At 40.6% G+C, this 20,977-nt stretch overlaps 1 pseudogene across 1 annotated transcript; it reads right to left on the reverse strand.

Moving 5' to 3' along the window:
* Positions 1-351: 351 nt before the first annotated feature.
* On the reverse strand, positions 352-13,435 carry LOC311060786 (myosin heavy chain, fast skeletal muscle-like; annotated as a pseudogene). The gene is made up of 32 exons: positions 13,229-13,435; positions 12,998-13,141; positions 12,740-12,896; positions 12,608-12,635; positions 12,415-12,517; positions 12,200-12,292; positions 12,053-12,116; positions 11,865-11,963; positions 11,678-11,781; positions 11,018-11,156; positions 10,016-10,134; positions 9,232-9,381; positions 8,966-9,136; positions 8,407-8,710; positions 7,994-8,058; positions 7,587-7,674; positions 7,357-7,474; positions 5,603-5,726; positions 5,370-5,506; positions 4,945-5,204; positions 4,528-4,766; positions 4,021-4,197; positions 3,783-3,928; positions 3,608-3,698; positions 3,134-3,523; positions 2,292-2,418; positions 2,022-2,140; positions 1,726-1,922; positions 1,184-1,367; positions 927-1,092; positions 643-767; positions 352-544 (listed from the first exon to the last, which is right to left on the reverse strand). The product of its transcript is annotated as a myosin heavy chain, fast skeletal muscle-like (transcript).
* Positions 13,436-20,977: the final 7,542 nt, after the last annotated feature.

Genomic DNA, 20,977 nt, shown 5'->3' on the forward strand with positions numbered 1-20,977 from the left:
GTTCCAGAGCCACTCTCAGCTCATCAATCTCAGCAACCATGAGGCCATTCCTACGCTCCACCATGGAACCTTGCTCCTTCACATCTTCTGCACCTCTGAGAGCATCGTCAAGGTGCAGTTGGGCATCCTAAAATAAATCACATTTGAGGTGGTCACGTTAAGAGAAACATCAGAATGTGAATTGTTCACTACAGTTCTATTGTTTGAATATGTGTCTAACTAATATGTTTTGCACCTTAAGCTGTCCCTGGACGTTCCTCAGCTGCTTCTGGGCCTCAGCAGCCTGGCGGTTGGCGTGGCTCAGCTGAACCTCCATCTCGTTCAGGTCTCCCTCCATCTTCTTCTTGATTCTCAGGGCATCGTTTCTGCTCCTGACCTCAGAGTCCAGAGTGCTCTGCATGGAATCAATCACCCTCTGGCTGTTCCTCTTGATCTGTTCCATCTCTTCATCCTTCTCTGCCAGCTTCCTGTCGACCTCACCCTTGATCTGGTTGAGCTCCAGCTGGACACGAAGAATCTTGGACTCCTCGTGCTCCAGAGTACCCTAAAATGTAAAGATCAAAATGTAACATCATATACAGCTACACGGTTTGAATATACAACTTATTGAAATAAATCTAACACAATTGATAAAAGCTTTACCTCAGCTTCCTCCAGGGCTGTCTGGATCTCTGCCTTCTCTGTCTCCGTCTGTTTCTTGGATTTCTCCAGCTCATGGATGCTCTTTCCAGTCTCACCAATCTGTTCAGTCAGGTCTGAGATCTCCTCTGCAGTTGATTGGAAATCATCAATGAGTAACTTTCCAATCAGAACTATTTTGTATTTGCATTTGAATAAAGTTGTAGCCTGATCCAAAACTCATCTTGAACATTTAATGATGTTTTTTTCTCACGGTTATTAAAAGAATGATGTAGAAAAAGACTCACGTTGCAGGTTCTTATTCTCACGCTTCATGGTCTCCAGTTGGTCCAGAGACTCCTCGTAGGAGTTCTTCAACTTAAACATCTCAGTGCTGAGAGAACGAGCCTCTTTCTGAGCTCCTTCCAGTTCTGCCTGACCCTCTTCATGCTTCTGCTTCCATTCTGCCAAGACCTGCACAGCATTTGTAATGAAATGTGTCATTTAACCCACTTTAAGGAGACAAGATTTTTTTTTTTTTTCAAAATAATGAGTGTCAAAGCACCTTATCGAAGTTCCTCTGTTTCTTGTCAAGGTTGGCAGCCAGACCATTGGCCCTCTCCACATCAATCATGAGGTCTTCCACTTCACCCTGGAGTCTCTGTTTGGTTTTCTCCAGAGAGGCGCACTTGGAATTCACAGCCTCGATTTGCTCTTCAGCCTCCTGAAGACGCTGGGCTAGCTTCTTCCTGTTGATCAGTGTTGAATGGAATCAAATTAATGTGGGCAATATTTTGCATAGTGAGTGGTGCCTGACAGTGTAAAACATTGGTTCTCAAAGTGGGGTCCGGTGACCACAGGAGTCCTTGGGGGGGGATCCAGGGGGTCCCCAGCAAGAGCATCAACATCATTTTAACCACTTTATCCATTTATATGTTGGCTATTCATGAATAGTAATTTGGAATTTATTGTAATATAAATCTTATCTTCTGGGGGTCCCTGGCACAAAACTTTTGCAGAGGGTGGTACGCAGCCACAGGTAACAATTTGGGGGTCCTTCACACCAAAAGGTTTGAGAAACCCTGGTTTAAAACACTAATGACTTACTTAGCTTCCTCCAGCTCCTCAGTGCGTTGGACAGCATCAGTCTCATACTTGCTCCTCCACTGACACACCTCAGCGTTGGCCTTGGACATTCCACGCTGCAGCTCCGCCTTGGCTTCCTGTTCCTCCTCAAACTGCTCCCTCAGAAGGTCACAGTCATGGCGAGCTGATTGCACAGCATGAGCAAGGGCATTCTTTGCCTGTCAATAGAAAATGGACAAAAAAATGTCAGCTGAATGAAATTACTAAAAAATATATAAAACTAGGCCTAAAAAAAGTGGGAAGAATCTGTTCCTCACCTTAACCTCCTCTTCATTGAGTCTCTTCAACTCCTCAATCTGCTGGGTGAAGGCCTGCTTGCCTCTGGTGAGCTGTGAGACCAGAGCTTCTTTCTCCTCCAGTTGACGACCAAACTCACCTAATTGGAAATTTGAATATGTGTTTCAAACATTTCAAACAAATCATCAAGATCACAGGATAACTGTTGATCAAAGCATCATCTCTAATTATTTGCTCAAGTACCATCGACAAACCATGTCGACAAAGTAGACTTTAAGATGAACATTTACCGTTCTCTGTCAACAGTCTTGCTCTCTGAGCTCCAACATCATTGATCTGGCGAACGTTCTCATCACTCTTGGCCTTGATTTCACTAAGTTGGTCCTCAAGGGTGCGGCACATCTTCTCAAGATTTCCCTGTAAATGAACATTGGACATTTTCATCCTTTTTTTCTGATTGGTTCATTGTTTTGATTTGAACAGTAAAGCCACTTGATGCAGTCTGTCATTCAGCCCTCCTGTTTATAACTGGAGATGTTTCCTTACTCATCACTAAGTTGGCCATCATTAGCTATGAGGAGAGAACATCACTGCACTGTTTTTATCTACAAAACCTTACTTAACCACTTAAACCCCATTATGGTTGAGCGGAGTCCCTCAAGACTAGTGTCTTTTCCGTTTTCTGTTTTTGTTGGGAAAGCCTTTGCTGAAAAACGACGCATTCCCACAATACGGATGCTGGGTTTTAACTCGTTAAGAAATTGCCTAATTATCTTAACAGCGCATTAACATTTAGGGTTTGCAAACAAGATTACTTTTTTTAAAACATTCTGAGCTGGGTAAGATTGCCTTTCACTACTATGCCCCACACGTTGAACTGTTTTAAAATTAGAGAATTTCATTTCACTCGATCACTTTAAACAGTTTGTGAGAAATACTCTGGGATCTGTTTGTACTTTCACATTCTTTGAATATCTGAAATGTCTGTTATCTTGTCATTGATTTTGTTTATGTTATGCTTCAGGTCGTCATTGGAAAAGAGAGATTGCCCTCAATTGACATTTCTGAATAAATAAAGGCAAAATGAAAATTAATCTCAATAATTATATTATGCAAAGACATTCCACCATACCTTTGCCTTAGCAACAGCCTCCATGTTGCTGGACAGGTCATCGATCTCCATCTTGTATTCACTCTTCTCCTTCTCCAGTTTCTGCTTGACTCTCTGGAGGTTGTCGATCTGTTCACCCAGTTCAGCCACGCTGTCGGCCTGTTTCTTACGGAGAGCAGAGGCAGTGGCTTCATGCTGCAGGGTGGACTCTTCAAGGTCACGACGCAGCTTCTGGAACTCAGCCTCACGCTTCTTATTCATCTCAATCTGAGCAGCGGTGGCTCCTCCAGCCTCCTCAAGCCTCTCACTGATCTCCTCAAGTTCCCTGGAGAGATCAGCTCTCTGCTTCTCCACCTTGGCACGAGCGGCACGCTCCGCCTCGATCTCTTCTTCCAGTTCTTCAATACGAGCCTTTCAAATTAATGATGTTAGATTAACGTCTGAAAGTAATAATTCACTCTTACTTATTAATGATTTTACAGAACATAAAAATACCTGGAGTTCTTTGATCTTCTTCTGTAGTTGAGCCCCCATAGATTGTTCATCCTCAATCTTACTCAGAAGCTGAGTTACTTCAAAGTCCTTCCTGTGGAACACAGCACATCATATTTTAGTGTCTTTCTGCAATTGGTTTCTCTCCATGACATTTCATATTGTTGGTCCACATTACTTCTTTATCTTCTCGTCAGACTGCTGCTTGTCATTTTCCAGGTCCATTATGGATTCCTGGGCCAGTTTCAGATCACCCTCCAGCTTTCTCTTGGTTCTCTCCAGGTCCATGCGGAGCTTCTTCTCTTGCTCCAGAGAACCCTCCAGCTGCACAATGATAAATGATTTATATATCATCATCCATTGAAACAATAAACATAATGTGTTCCAAACATCCAATTTGCTTTGGTAAAACTCACATCGTCAACTTGTTGCTCCAGCTTGGTCTTGGCCTTGGTCAGAGTGTTGACTTTGTCTTCCTCTGCCTGCAGGTCATCCAGGGTCTGCTGATGTGCCTCTTGGAGGGCCTTTTTCTCCTTGGTCAGCTTAGCAAGTCCCTCATCCTGAGAGGCCATCTCCTCGGTCAGGTTCTTCACCTAAATGAACCCAACATGAACAGTATTAATAAGTCCCTTATCCTGAGAGGCCATCTCCTCGGTCAGGTTCTTCACCTGATTCAAGCAGAACAGAATTTGTTGTCATGGAATAGATCATTATTGCACTTGGTCGGGCGGAAACCTCATGTGTACAAAACAGTTACAAGCTTGCAGATCTGCTACTTTTTTGTTGTTGTGTTTGTGTGTGTGTGTGACGCTGTAGTTAATTTAAGAAAAACTAAAAAAGGTTTAAATGTGGAGATAGGAGGTTTCTGCCTGATAGCAACGACTATTAACTTAATAAAACCCCAGAGAGTTTGTAATCTATACCTTGTTTTCAGTGGCGTGCTTCTCCTTCTCCACTTTGGCCAAGGTGAGCTCCAGGTCATCAATGTCCTTCTTGAGCTCAGAGCATTCATCCTCCAGCTTCCTCTTCTTGGCGGTCAGTTCAGCGTTGATCTCCTCCTCGTCCTCCAGTCTCTCAGTCGTCTCTTTGAGCTTTGCCTCCAACTGGATCTTACTTTTAATAAGACCCTCACATCTCTCCTCAGCATCATTCAATGCTTCATCTCCCTTTCGGTCAATGAAAAAGAAAAAAAAACACAGAAGCATGTCAGCATTTGTTCTGGTCAAGACATACCTTTGCAGTTGCCTGTTGGGGATTACAGACTCTTAGGGAGCATAGTGTGAGAATGCACAGCTTTGTGATCTGAGGGAGGGAATTGTAAAATGTCCAGTGTAGCCTACTTACTGATGATGCTGACAGCACAAGGTTATTTCTCTCCTGTATCAGAGCCACCATCTTCTCCTCCAGTTCCTTCTTCTTGGCCAGGGCAGTAGACAGGTCAGTCGTCATCTTCTCGTAGTTCTCCTTCATGTTGGCCAGTTCCTTCTCAGTCTCAGCGCTCTGCAGAAGAGGCTTGATCTTGTAGTAGACCTTCATCCATGGCCAGTGTTTCACAGCGACGAACGAGCGGAGGTTGAACTGGATGGTGAAAACGGCATCTCTGTGGGAAAACGGTTGAAGTGTGTCATGATTGTGGACAGTGATAGAAGAAGTATAGGGCCTAAGCTTTTATTATAGTGATTTGATACTATAACAAAATTGTATTGAACAGTAAGTGTACTTACAAATGATACTAAATATTGAATAAATGATGTTTTCAAAGTACCTCTGAGCCATCATCTTAACAAAATTCTTCCTCATGAGGTAACCTCGTGCAAGAGCCTGAGTCATGGTGACCAGAGCAAACAGCTTTTCATCTCGCATCTCCTCCAGCGTACCCAGCAGACCAGCTTTGAAGAACACCTGAACACAATGTTACAAACACTGTAACTAAACAACTGTAACATAAACTCTTAGTCCTCTCTTTATAATGTTAAACCAGGTTCACAGTGTGTTTACCTTGGTGTGTCCAAACTTGTACTCATCAACGGGAACATCAATGGACCCAAGCAGCTTCTCAGAGGCTTTCTTGTTGTCCATGAACGCACCATCGGGACATGCGCTGGCATTCAGTACTTTGTACCTGTTTTGCAGAAGTTCATGGTCATTTTGCATGCCTCCCGTTAACTCTCTGACAGCCAATGACGAGATTTCTCGTCATATTTTACTAAATTGCAGCCTGCCAATGACGAATGACGAGATTTTGTGTTTTCAGTGGTTTTCCACTAGTTGGCGCTGTTCGCTAACCTGAGAAAAGCAGCAGCAAACTAGAAAAAGTGCTCCTCGGAGCACAAGTCTCCGCCAGGTCAGGTAGGTTATTATGGCCTCCTTGTGGCGCTATGATAGGCCAATGTGAAAAGGGTGCCATTTCTTCTTAGGCCTTGCACGGCAATTGGACACTGCATTCATGATTTGAGGCATTTTGTTCCATAAATGTGGTTTGCTAAATTAGACCTGCTGGTGGCGCTATAACAGGCCAATGTGAAAAGGGTGGCATTTCTTCCTCTGCCTAGTGGGAATGTGTGTGCACAATTTCACGGAAGTCGCACTCAGTTTTTCTAAAACTGACTGTGACTTCCGTGAAATTGTGCAAATCCTGTTCATGATTTGAGGAATTTTGTTCAAAACGGACCTATCCTGCTAACTTTGGAAGCCAATGTTAGCCAAGTAGGATGGAATATCAAATATCGGACACATCCATCTTGATCACATGAGTATAGAGATACTGTGTACCGTGCGTGATGTTTGGACAGAACCTGAAGGAGTAAGAGCAAAAAATGTGTTTTACAAAAGTCAGCTTCCTGATGGCGCTCTAAAAGGCATATGTAAAAAACAGGGCAAAGGTTTTTCCTTGGCCTCTAGGGAGTGTGCGTGCAAAGTTTCACGCAGATCGGTGCAGTTATAGATAAAAACGTGAATCGCCCGTTATAGCGCCACCATGAGGCTGATTTGAAAGTTTTCAAGTGGCATTTCTTCCTGGGCCAAGTGGGAATCTACGTGGAAAATTTCACGGAAATCGCATGCTGCGTTCATGATTTGAGGCATTTTGTTCAAAATGAACCAATCCTGTAAACTTTCGAGGCCAATCTTAGCCTATCAGGATGGAATATGGACAATCGGACAGATCTGTGTTGATCACATGAGATACTGTGTACTGATCTGCGTGTTTTTTGGACAAAATCTGTAGGAGTAGTATAAACAAATGTGTTTTGCAAAAGTGGGCCTCATGATGGCGGTATGACAGGCTGATCTGAAAAATGTGGGGCAGAGGTTCTGCTGTGGCATCCAAGGAGTGTGTGTGCACAGTTTCACAGCGACCGGGCCAACGGTGGCGGAGATTAGCCGGTCACAGACAGAAGGACAGACGGACGGACGGACGGACACACGGATGGACGGACGGACAGGGGGCAAAACATACTCTCTAGCCATGCCTTTCGGCTTGGCGGAGACAATAACGTGATCGCAAAAAAAAGAAGGCTGTTCACTTCCTAGTTATTGGCTCGCTTTTTCCCCCCGATTCTAAGAGACTTGGATACGTCTTTTAAAGCGACCGGGAATCGATCATACTGGAGATAAATATTCTATGATTTTTCAAAGGTTAGTGGAAACACTCAAAAATCGCTGGCAGTGGCTTGGCAAATTATGTTTTATCTCTGGCAGTCAAAGAGTTAATGGGTTTGGAACTAAAAGCTGCTGGAAAAAGGAATTAATACCTCTGCTTGAAGTCAGCATATGGGATTCTGCTTGGGAAGCCCTTTCTACAGATTCTGATGCCCTCCAGCACACCGTTACACCTTAGCTGATGGATGACCAGGAAGTTCTCCATCAAGCCTGTAAAGAGGTTGCTCCATTATTATTAGGACAAAATAGTTACACACTGTCTAAAGTTGCATTAAACGACCACCTCACAATCATTGTTTACATTTGTATTTTCTGTGTTTACCTGGAGTCTTGGACTCGTTGGGAATCAGGCAACGCACAAAGTGAGGATGAGTGCTCCTCAAGTTGGTCATCAGCATCCCCAAGTTCGCCTATTGAGACATAAGTGAGCCAAGTAGGCTTAGTATTAGTAAAAATGTTCTCCTATTGAGACATGAAAGAGCCAAGTAGGCATTTTAGTAGTAAAACGTTCTCCTTTAGATACTAGTTACTTTACAGATTTAGATTGTCCTAAAACATACATTAACCACTTAAGCCCTATTTTATACTTCAGACATTCAAAGATGATCTGCAAGCTCACAACTTGCATGAAAAGACGTGCCTATTTCTTACATAGATATAATGTTGTTAATAATAATGCCTAATTCTTACAGGAATATAATGTTGATAATAATTAATAAATATTCTTACCCTGAAAGCACTAGACACAGTCTGCATGGAACCACCCTTCTTCTTGCCTCCTTTCTTTGTGTTATCTGTTTATATTTGTTAGGAAGATCAAATCAAATCAAAGTTTATTTATATAGCAAATTTTCAACGACCAAGGTCGAATGTATAGAGGGGACAAGAGCTTGAGAGCGCAGGTACATGTGGGCAGGTAGGGAAAGAGACTGAGATGGGGTTCTGTCACAGTCACAGACTTTGCCTGTCTTGTCTTGTCTAGGTCTAGTATTTTGTGTTTTGTTCTAGTTTTCATGGTTCTTTGTCCATGTCTCCCCAAGCTGTATCTCATGTGTAATCAGTCCTCATGTGTATATTATTCTTGTTCCCCAGTCAGTCCTTGTCGAGTCATTGTTTGGTGTCACAGATATTAATAAACATACCTTCAGGCTCAGGTGGGGGATAGAACACAGCCAGCAGTTTAATTGAAGACTTCTGGAACAGCTGAATGACAGAGTCGTTCAGGGGGTCCTTGTTCTTCTCAAGCCAGCCTGTGATGCTGTAGTCGACAGTTCCAGCGTAGTGGACCAGGGAGAAGTGGGCCTCACCCTTGCCTTTGGCAGGCTTGGGCTTCTCAAAGGCCTTGTTCTTCCCAAGATGCTGGTCGAGCAACTTTTCAGCGAAAGTTTTGTCTGAAGACTTTGGGAACATGCACTGCTCTTCAAGGATGGAGAAGATGCCCAAGGGCTTTGTAAAGGAGACAAAAGAGAAAATGACAAAAACAATATTAACATCAGCCAAGTCCATGATAATATATAATATAATATCATATTATATTATATAATATAACAATATAATATCATATAAAAAATAGTATAACATAATAATATACCTTCTCAATTAGCTCAATGCAGACAGCCAGGTCTATGAGAATATTATATAATAATAGTAATACTAGTATACCTTCTAAATAAGGTCAGACAGCCAAGTCCATGTACATACCTTCTCAATGAGCTCAATGCAGATAGCCAGGTCCATGCCGAAGTCAATGAGATCCCAGGGGATGCCTTCTTTTTTGTACTCTTCTTGTTCCAGAACAAACATGGTGTGGTTGAAAAACTGTTGCAGTTTCTCATTGGTGAAGTTGATGCACAGCTGCTCCAGGGTGTTGAACTGTGTGTGGAAATATCATTAGCCCGACCTCTTGTAATTGTGTAATTGTGACACAAATAATTAGTCTCCCACTCCCAAAAAAAGTCCATGCTTACATCAAAGATTTCAAAACCAGCGATGTCCAGCACACCAATGTAGAAGTTTCTCTGCTGCTTGGTGTCCAGCATCTCATTGATCCTAATGACCATCCAGAAGAACTCCTTCTCATAGAGGGACTTGGCCAAGGCACCGACTGAGTTCATTACCTAAGGACATAGGTAGGCGTGTGAATTACACAATTTACAATTAAGAATTCAGGCATTTATCAGACGCTCTTAATCCAGAGCGAATTATAGTAAGCAAGGAAAACACAAGGTAATAAATAATATGCATAGCCATCTAGAATCATAGGTAAACCAAGAACCTATCATCAGTCTAAACAGTATAATATAAAAAAAATAATCAATCAAAATTTAAAAAAAATCAATAAGTTCTAGGCTACATTGAAACTATACACACTATCGGATGCCAGGTCTACAAATGAACCTGGCATCTGTCTACACAACATGCTATCTAAATTACATTTTAGCCTTTGCATAAGCCTGCAAGGTCGTCAAGGCTAGGGCAAGTGATACGGGCTAAGGTGAAGTCTGAAGGGGTGATACTGTCAGGTTCATGGAACTGCACATGTTTCTGCAGAGTGGTATATTTTGTATGCTGTTCATATATTAAATACATAAATAGAAATTAATTTGAATAATGTTGGAGGATCATTTTATCTACAGAAACTGAATTAAGACACAACTGAAAAAGATATTAGAGTTCTTATGGTATGTATGCTGTGTTGACAATATAAGGTGTGTATGAAATCAGAACATGGAAATAATGTAATTTACTCACCTGTGGCACAGTTTGTCCCTTAGTGACATACTCGTTTCCGACTTTCACTCTGGGGTAGCAATACGCCTTAAGCATCTCTGCTGAGTTTACACCCAGCAGGTAGCCAATCTTGTCAGCCTCTGAAATGTTCATACAATTTGCATTTTAGGCATTTAGCAGACGCTCTTAATCCAGAGAGCGACTTACAGTAAGCAAGGTAAACAAAAGTTAATACATCAAATGTATATAGAGATAGTCATCTAGGATCATAGGTAAACAAAATAATCATCAGTCTAAACAGTATAACATTTTCCTTTTTTCCCTTTTTTGTTCTTCTTTTTTTATCCCACGATTTTTGTAACCCATTTTTTTTACCCTGTGCCAATTGCCTAAGCTGTAATCCTGGACACTACTCTCCCTCTGCCAGCTTGGGGAGAGCCCCGAACTGAGCTCATACTTCCCTTCAATGCATGAGGAGTGAGCAGGCCTTCTTATCACCTGACGGGGGAGTTTCCCCGGTAGGACGTATCGCGTGGAAGGAAAAGGAACACGTTATTCCAACCAGTTCCTTTTCCCTCCATCAGGCACCCGGGCTGACCAGGGGGATGCAGTATAGAGACCAGGATTACTGCATGTTTTTGTGAGGGTACCTACCCTACGGGACACGCGGAGAACATGCAAACTCCACACAGAAAGGCCCTTTCGCCAACTACACATAGGGTATGGGTGCTGATGACGCGGAGGAGAGAATGCGCCCCCAGCGCCCACGGTGGGAAGCAAACCCAGGACCTTTTGAGGCGACAGCGCTACCGACTGCGCCACCGCGCCACCGTAAACAGTATAATATAAAACAATAAAATAATGGAAATATATTGAAAATATAATTAGCTTAGTCTATTTAGAATATTAAGTAAATACAATACTTGTGACAAAGTATGCATTACTTTCATTCCTTAGTTGAAGATGCAGCTCACCCTCCTTGATAATGATACATAATAATAATAATAATAAAGATCAGCTCACCCTCTGTGCCATCAGGTTCTGCCTGTTCTTCACGCTGCTTCTGTTTGAACTTCATGACACCATGATGCATCACTGCACCGGTGAACTTGTAGATCATCTGTTTTTCCTCACCGTTGAAGCCCAGGATGTCAATAGCCTCCTGATGTCAGTAAGCAGAGATGTATTCAAAAGATTAAGCATTAGGTTAACAAACATCATTTAGAACTGTGTACAACTCAACAGTTAACAAACTAACATACAGTATAAGTGTACATCCATGGTATCTGCACATTTCTAAAGTGACAATTTAAGGACTTTTAAGAACTATAAAATACATACATTGAAATAAAACAAATAAGACCATTACTGCGTCAAAAGTAATCAACAAACTACAAATTGTCAAACATTGAACAAATTGTCAATAAGAAAGAGGTAAAGAATGTGAAAACAGGTTTTTCACAATATTTATCTGTGGAACCGAGTCAAACTAAATATAATGCCTCAACTGCTACAATTCCAAGTGCTTGTCAGGGTGGGGGGTCCCCAGTTCAAATAGGATTATTTTGGGGGGTCACGGCCTGCAAATTTTGACAACCATTGCTTTATAATACATTTTGCAGAGCAACTGACTGCAGTGCACACTATAGTGAGTATTAGAAAGAAACAAATATGTTCACTGACATCAGTAGCGTCCAGCTCCTCCTTGTCGTTAATGCTGGCCACAGTGATCACACCCATGCTGATCAACGGGAAGTCGTAGGGGTTGGAGGAGATCAGACACATTTCTTAAAAGGGATTAAAAAAGGGTGAACATGGGTTTTTATTCATTCATTTATGTTCTCAATGCATCATCAGTAATTTCACTTACCAATAATCTCAGGTTTGTGGTTGGTCATCATCTGGAAAAAGATGTGGTAACCTCTCTCTGCAGCAAGTTGGTAGGTCACTCTGGACTTCTCCAGCAGATCTATATTACAATTACAATTACAATTACAATTATAATTATAATTATTATCATGACATATATAATTTATCATCCATGAACTTCATACTTACATGTCTCAATATCAGCACTGGCCAGTTTACCCGTTGTGCCGAAATGGATTCTGATGAATTTACCCTGTTCGATATACAACAATTAGTTGCATCTACATTGTTGAATTATTGCAGGTTTTCTCATAAAATGTCATTATTTATACTTACAAAGCGAGAGGAGTTGTCATTCCTCACAGTCTTGGCATTACCATAGGACTCCAGCAAGGGATTGGCTGCAATAATCTGATCCTCCAGTGACCCCTAGAATGTTTTAGACATCGCCCAATATAAAATGTGGTCAGAATTATTTTAAATTGAATTGCTATATTGCATATAAATGCTTTATGTTCAAAAACATTTTGTTTAAAAACCTCTACACATACCTTGATTTTACCGGCCGCCGCTTTTTCTCCACCAGAACTAGCTGTTGCAAAGTACTGGATGACACGCTTGGTGTTCACAGTCTTTCCAGCACCGGATTCTCCACTGGTTATAAATGCATACATTCAGAGAAATGCAGTTAGTGAATTTGTGTACAATGTTGCTTTTTTAATGCCTATTAGATGGGAAACTTACGTGATCAGGACAGACTGGTTCTCTTTATCTGTAAAATGTAAAGCAAACCTTTAGTCATGGACACAGCACAAAACCATTATAATTATATATATATATATTTTTTTTTTTCACATTGTCCTGACTAGTACGTACCCATCAGCATGAACTGATAAGCGTTGTCAGAGACAGAGAAGATGTGGGGTGGAGCCTCAATACGCTTCTTGCCTCTGTAGGCATTTACAACCTCCTGGTCGTACACTGGGAGCCACTTGTAGGGGTTCACAGTTGCACAAAACAAGCCAGAGTAGGTCTGAAGGGGAGAAGAGAGAGAACATTAACATCATACAACATTCTTTGCTATTAACAGGTGCAACACTGTACTGTTCTCAGCATGTACGTAGAAAACCTTACATAGATCATCCATGCTGCATAACGCTCTTTGAGGTTATACAGGACAGTGGCTTCAGTGAGGTGGGTCATCATGGCCATATCCTCAATTTTGTCATACTTGGGAGGGTTCATAGGGGTGACATCAGCCTCCTTTGCAACTCTTTCCTAAAAAAAAAAAGAACTTTAGAATGTCTTGCAATTACAGTTGTACTGTGTCACTATTTTATTTCAGATCTACCTCTTCCTACGTACCTCCTTCGTCTCGAGCGTTTCTATGGTGACTTGGCCACCTTCCTTCTTTAGGATTTTACACTTGACGTACAGCTCCTTAACATCTGTTACAAATGCTGCAGATTTGGCATCAAAGGGCGCACTTTGAGCTGCCATTCTCTCCTTCTCTGGCTTACGGAGGTAAATGGCGGCCGGGCCATACTGCTCCATCTCTGCGTCCGTACTCATGGTGGCGGCTTTCTGTAGACAGACAAATAGATGGTGTTGATACCTTTGCTGACTTGAGATCTGAGCAGATACCTTTAGGACTATTCTGATGGTTATAGCTTAGTGTATGTTCAATAGAAAAATTAAGAACACTCACTTTTTCCCTCTACCAGTAGCAGTGAACCCTTGTGTGCAACCCCTAAGTGTGAAAGAAACACATCATTTTTAGGACATTAACATGAGTTGAATGATTTCAATACAATTTATATTCATGAATTAAATTAGATGATGAATCCTATAATGTTCATTCTTGCCACACACCACTGCATAAGTTCTTTTTAGTTCCACATCTATTTCATGATCTATTTCAATATTATTAGTTTTATTACATGCAATGAAATTAAATGATGCTTGCCAATTCAGTTATTTTCGTTTGTGTGTTTGTCATTAGCTTATTCCTGATTTCACCAAGTTATTTTTTGTCATTACATGTTTCTTGTTTTTTTTTAAATGTTTCTAATACACTTTGATTCTATTGGATGAATTAGGGTTACAGTCAGAGGAGGGTAGACTAGCCAAACTGTACTCAAGTAAAACATATTGCTACTTTAAAATAAAAATAATAACTCTAGTAGATCAAAAGTAATTGAAACGTCTAAATAGAAATGAATGAACACAAGGACATTCCAATCTGGCCCAAACCATATCATTATAAATAAAATAACACACAATCAATCATTTCAATCTGTACAATATAACATCAATTATGCTGTCCAACTCATTCATTGTGAATCATGTAAAAAAAATCATGTCTAATAGATTTATATGACTTGGAATAGCACCTCTAAAACATTTATGACTATGAATAACTAACATCTCTAACACATTTATATGACCATGAAGGACAGGTGAAGTCTCACTCACCACTTGACGGAACTCTGAACTCCTCTGCAATGGGTTCCGTGTCAACCGTCTCTGCATGCTTATATTGGCTGTTAATTGCAAGCTATGCAGAAAGTAAAAGTAGGAATGTCCTTTAAAGGACTTAAGAGATCATTCCAATAGCATCCTTGTAGCCAAAATATTCCCATGAAACTTGATAGTGCTTCTTGGCTAGGTGTTTTATGATCATGTCAGTGGCTATGGTATGAAAATAGCATAACAAGCACCCCACTAACAAGGTGGTCGGGTGCTGGGTTTGGTATACTGTAGTTATCACAGCATGTTTTGTCAGATACATTTGAGAAAGTTGGCATTTTACTTGAGTATTTCCCAGTGGAAGAAGTATTCACATCTTTTACTTAAGTAAATGTATCAATACCACAATGTAGGAATACTCTGTTAGGGCACGGTCACACCGAAGTTTAATTCCACCTATGAGGGTGGATTCTGGCAATGCTTTTCAATGGGAACGGAGCATTTTTTTTTTGTTGCAGAAATCCGCTAATGGCAAGAAACCACTCCATTCCCATTGAAAAGCACTGGCAGAATCCACCCCCATCGGTAGAATTAAACTTCGATGTGACTGTGCCCTTACAAGTAAAAGTCCGGTAATCAAAATTTACTGGAGTAAAAGTACAAAAGTATTGACTTCAAAAGTACCAAAAGTAAAATTACTCATACACAGAATGTCCCATTTCACAAGAATCATCTAAATCTACAAAGTAACAAACTAAATCTGTAAATAAATAACTGTAGTGGAGTAAAAATACAATATTTACCTCTGAGATGTAGTGGAGTAGAAGTATAAAGTATTGAATATTGGAAATACTCCACTAAAGTAACAGTACTTCACAATTGTGCTTAAGCACAGTATTTGAGTAAATTCAATTAATTGCTTTACACCACTGGTATTTCCAGGGTTGCATTGCTCATGGGACGGCCTTGCACGCCGTGGAGGAAGCTATTTGAATAGGAGCACGCGCACAGGCATATGCATAGATTTAAAACAACTTTAAATTCACACCTCAACAAAGTTTACAAAGGCTCCCGACTCACACCAGGTGAATTTACATAGGAATGAGCCTAGATGCATATCAAGTGTCCATTGTGTGACCTGTAGTGTAGGTGTTAAGCGACGTGCGCGTCATTTTCGTCATCCATTTCAGCAGGGGGTTTTGATGTTTTTGTAGTCAGGGTCACAGTTCAGATGTCTATGAGTTGTTAACAGCTCCAGCTTAATGTGCAACATTGTTTTCGAGTGAGAAAAACAAACATAGCCTACAGTATACTTTAAGTGTTTACAGTACAGGTTATCTGCAATGTAAGGTACTTTAAGACCATTTTAATACCTCTAAATTAAAAATGAAAAAAGGCCATTACTGCATCAAAAGTAAAAAACAAACTATAGGCCTACTTAAAACAAATGGAAAAAATAAAAACATTGGCCAAATTGCCAAATATTACCTTAGAAAGAGGCAACAATTGTGTAGATCGGCTATGTTCACAATATATGTGGAACCGAGTCAAACTAAATGTAATGCCACAATTCCAAAGTGTCAGGGCCCCCACCCTGACACTTTGGAATTTTGGCATTACATTTAGTTTGACTAGATTACATTAGTTTGATTTAGTCCCCAGTTCAAAATTATTATTTTGGGAGGGGGTCGCGGCCTGAAAAGGATGAGTGCTCATAGGTGGGCAGGATTAGTGAAGCAAGTCGGTCTCTAGATAGGCGTGAAACTGTGCATGCACACTCCTTGGGTGCCAGAGCAGAACCTCTGCATTGGCCTGTTATAGCACCACCAGGAGGCTTTTTTTGCAAAACATTATTTGATATCACTCCTACAAATTTTGTCCAAACATCACACAAATCGTATTTTCTGCCAAGGAGTGGTTTTGGTGCAAAACAAATGCTTGCAATGGATTCAGAATCATAGAAAAAAAACTAGTGTGACCCCTCACATGCTACTTAAAGGACGACTTCACCCATGTTCAACCTATCTTTATATAATTGGTCCTCACTAATGCTCACATGCTACTTAAAGGACGACTTCACCCATTTTCAACCTATCTTGATATAATTGGTCCTCACTAATGCTCATGATAAAATGGTACCATCTTTGTCTCCGCCAGACCAAAAGGCATGGCGAGAGAGTATGTTTTTCCCCCTGTCCGTCCGTCCATGTGTCCGTCCGTCCGTCCGTCTGTGACCAGCTAATCTCCGGCACCGTTGGCTTGATCGCAGCGAAACTGTGCACACACATTCCCTGGATGCTAATTCAGAACCTCTGCCCCAAATTTTTCTCTTGGGCCTTTTCTAGCGCCACCAGGAGACCGATTTGTGCAAAACATATTTTTTGACCGTAATCCTACAGATTTTGTCCAAAAATCGGTACAGTCATTAAAAGAAACGTGTCTTTGAGATTTTTCAAATTCCATCTTGATTGGCTAAAAATGGCTTCCAAAGTTTGCAGGAATGCTCCGTTTTGAACAAAATGCCTCAAATCATAAACACAGCATGTAATTTCCGTGACATTTTGCACTCACATTTCCACTATGCCGAGGAAGAAATGCCAACAGTCCGATTCGTGTTTTTACCTATAACTGCACCGATCTGTGTAAGACTACATTTTTCACATGTCTTTTATAGCGCCACCTGGAGGCCTACTTATGTTAAACATTCTTTTATATTAAGCCTTCAGATTTTATCCAAATTTCACGCAAATCTGTACACATGATCTCTATAGTCAGGTGATTACAGGATCTGTTTGATTTTTCATATTCCATCCTCATTGGTCGCTACTGTGTCTTAACAATGTACTGTATTTGTCTGTGCTGTGCCAATGGGCGCTTATTGATGCTTTGTTTGTCTCAACCTTGTACAGCACTTTGGTCAGCTTCTGTTGTTTTAAATGTGCTTTATAAATAAAGTTTGATTTGATAAAAAATAAAGTTTGATTGCTGTGTTTAACCTTTTTGATCACTTTTATACTTTTGAAGCTATCTCACTTCAAAGCAGAGATGTGGATCTCACAGTTGTTTTAGCTTTTCCAAAACACACTAATGGTGTTTGCTAGAAGGGAGAGAGAAGGACACAGGAGGAATGATCTGGGTAGGCTACTAATGTATAATTAGTTTTTCTCTTCAAATTAAAAGTGAGAAAAAAGGAATACAGGCCAAATTTCCATCTTTTACTTTTAAACCTACAATGAAACATTTGTGTGACACAATGAACACAGTAACTTCCATAATTTGAATGTGATGAGGAATTGTTTTAATCAAGTGTTTTACTGACACAATTGGGCCATATTGCAAATATCTGCTGTTGTAATGTATAATTACATGTCTGTGCTATACTGATTAATTCAGTATAGCACTGGTTCAGTAAAATGAACCAAACAGGAAATGGGTATGCTACCTTCAGGAACTGTGACTAAAGTTATGCACAGAGCCTTTATCAGTTATTGTTGCATGATGCTAATGCACACCAATGCAGAGAGGAGCCTGACAATTATATGATCAACTGACTAGTACCATGTAGTGAAGGGAAAAAGTCATCAAGGGGCAAGGACACAGAACCCTGAAGAGGTCTCCCCTATGTTACACATGCAATACTACTAACCTATAGCCAGGGAAACCCCACAACCTATGGCTTTACATTGGTCTGCATTAGTGAAAGTGGCCAAGTGGGTGGTATGTGCCCTATGAGCTGGGGTCACTGAATCAACACCCCCCCCTGGCTTAGCCTGTCAAAGTGGTCCAAAGTAACTAGGTACATTCACTCAAGTACTATACAATAATGTGCAGTGCTGACAATCCATAGTAGCCTACAATTTTGAGGTACTTTTACTTTACTTTCCATTTGTTACTTCTACTCCACTACAGTTGCAGCATTTGACAGGTTTAGTTACTTGTTAATTTGTAGATTGTATTATTATACAAAACATCGATTAACCACTTAATACTTTGGCTATTCGAAAAAAGCTGATATACAATGTGACGTGTTGTGAGGTTGTAGATCTGCTGTTTTTGAAAACACTTTACTTTTACTGCGCTACTCAAAGTATATTTTGATGACAATAACACCCTTCACCCCTACATAACATACCACTCCTCAACCGAACCCCCCCCCCCCCCCCCCCTCCCCCCATGACATTGCAATAGTATCCCTTTAGCCATAAAACTATTTAAAACAGTCCTACATTCCCTCCAACATTAACCCCATACTTGGTAGACCTATTTGAGGTGAGCTTTTGCTTCGTGGTATCTATTTGCCAGTGGCTATAAAATTTGATATCTGTTGACTGCATAAAAATACTCTGTATAACTGGGAGGGTTACAGGTTTCTTTACTTGGTGACAGCATGTCTTGTCAAATAAATGATTTGCTGCTAATAGCCTACTTACATACTTTGTATGCAGGCATGTCTGACATGTCGGGCTGGGATTAAGGTTTCAATGTCATCCAATAAACAAGTGGCTAACATAATGTTATTTTCATTCCTTGTATTCATCAAGTTTCATTTCCGCATTACATTTGAGCATGCAATGATTCATTAACCGACTATGTAATTTATTGCACACACAGCCTCTCACACACAGCTGATACAGTCCAAGATTGTCACAGCTTGCCTATCAAATCAAGCAGATACTAAAATTGCCTACACACACATCTAGAGGCTTTAAAGGCATTGTAGGGAACATTAAGCCTAAATTTAAAAAATATGTATATATATATTTTTTGCATTTTCTCCCCTCTATCAGCCACTATATAATGATGCTGGGGTGTTTTCCTTCATTGAAACACAGTCCTCTGTCTGAAATCCGTATTTTCCCTTCTGTTTATGTTCATGTTGTTTATGTCCGGGTCGTAAATTAACGCACGCATGTGCGTGTCCGTGCGCGTCCGTGCCCGTATCAACTTTTTACTTTCGGTTTTAAAACGCTCTCAAACTTCTTTTTTGAGGCACATAATTTACTTTTAAAAAATCGTTTGGATAGAATTTAGTTGTTTAGCTTCATATATGTGGTCAATTTATCATGAAAGAGCCTATTTAAAAATATAAATTCAGAGAACCGTAGGGTCGGGCATTTCCGCGAATTGTATCCGCATAAGGCAACCTATTTTGGGCATGACTCATTTAAAAAGTCCCCCCTGCGTCACCCCCTGGTGGTCAGGGAAAAGAACTGCTGGAGGGGCGGTGTTTGACAACAGTTTTTTTCTTTGATTATGTCTGAACTCCCTACAATGCCTTTAATGAATAGACTATAGTCAGGCATAACCTCTGACTGTACAACCGTACTGTTGATAATTGTATTAATAAAGTATTCAATCAAAAAGGGCTGACCACAGAACTAGCTGGGCCCCTGAGAAGGTCCAGTGAATGAGCCCTCCCCACATCTGCTTTACTCATATAATGTAGGTTCATACTGTAGGTTCGGTATTTGTAGTGCACCCACACTGGCCCGGGGTGTCGAGGATTTCTGAGAAGTAAACATTTAATATGAACTCAAATAATATACTGTGCTAAATAGTCCTCTCTCCTCCAACTGCTGACTCCTGGGGAAAGGGAAGGGGAAAAAATGGGGCAAGACAAAGAAGACTGGACTAGGACAACAAGAACTCAGTCACACTGTCAGTCAGTCAAAATCTTTATTTGTGTATTCACACGTTTATCAAGAAATTCTTGAACAAAAACAATAGTACGTGCAGTCATGCACAAGCTTGGGAAACTCAACAAGTGTTTCAGGATACAGTCTAGATCAAGGATACAGGAAGCATCGTCTCCTCCATATGTGGCGACTGGCAATTAGCTTAGCTTAGCACTTGGCTTGGTCATTCCTGCAATATGCAGGCCTCTCACTTATGGACATGACCTAGGCTAACAAATAGAAACACAAGCGGTTTACATTGTAACCAAGCTGCAATTAGAAAGAGCTTTCCAAGCACTGCTCGTATCATCTACATCACAGTTTCCCAATGAGTGGGCCGGGACCCATGTTTGGGTCGTGTACCAATTTTTATGGGTCATCATGAGTAAATATCCCCCCCTTTTTCATTTTACATTACAAAATGTCAAAGTTTAAACCCAAAAAATAATCACGACTTTATCAATTAAAAAGTATTTCATGAATAAAATAAAATAAATCTGTTTTATTACAGTAAAAAAAAAAAAGTTTTAGTGAAGATAGCAGACACGCTCACAGCTTGTAGATCTGCTATTTTCACTAGTTTGGGTCCTGTTGAGGTGAAGATTTTGTAGCGAACGTGCTCTGTTGTCACACTTCTGTTCTTCTGGTTTTGCTAAGTCACTGAAATATACATTACCTTTGCACCCCACCTCTCTCTCTCACGCACACAGAACAATGAACTACAGCTCTCAATGCAATCTCTATGAGAGGCTCTGTAAAATACCGTCATTTCACTGGTTAACTACTGAGGCTGTAGTGATTTTTTTGTGTTCTAATAAACTGTCCCATTTGTTTAATTTATCATATTTAACGTCCCATATCTGTCATCTCGATACACTACCCACAATATACTACAAGTAAGACGCGCGAACGCTGGAAGCGAACGTAGCCCTATTTTTTTTTTGTCTTTTTGAAGTTGTTATGTTGTGTA

The sequence above is a fragment of the Gymnoscopelus microlampas genome (genome assembly GCF_963454915.1).
Source record: "Gymnoscopelus microlampas genome assembly, chromosome: 14".
NCBI lineage: Eukaryota > Metazoa > Chordata > Actinopteri > Myctophiformes > Myctophidae > Gymnoscopelus > Gymnoscopelus microlampas.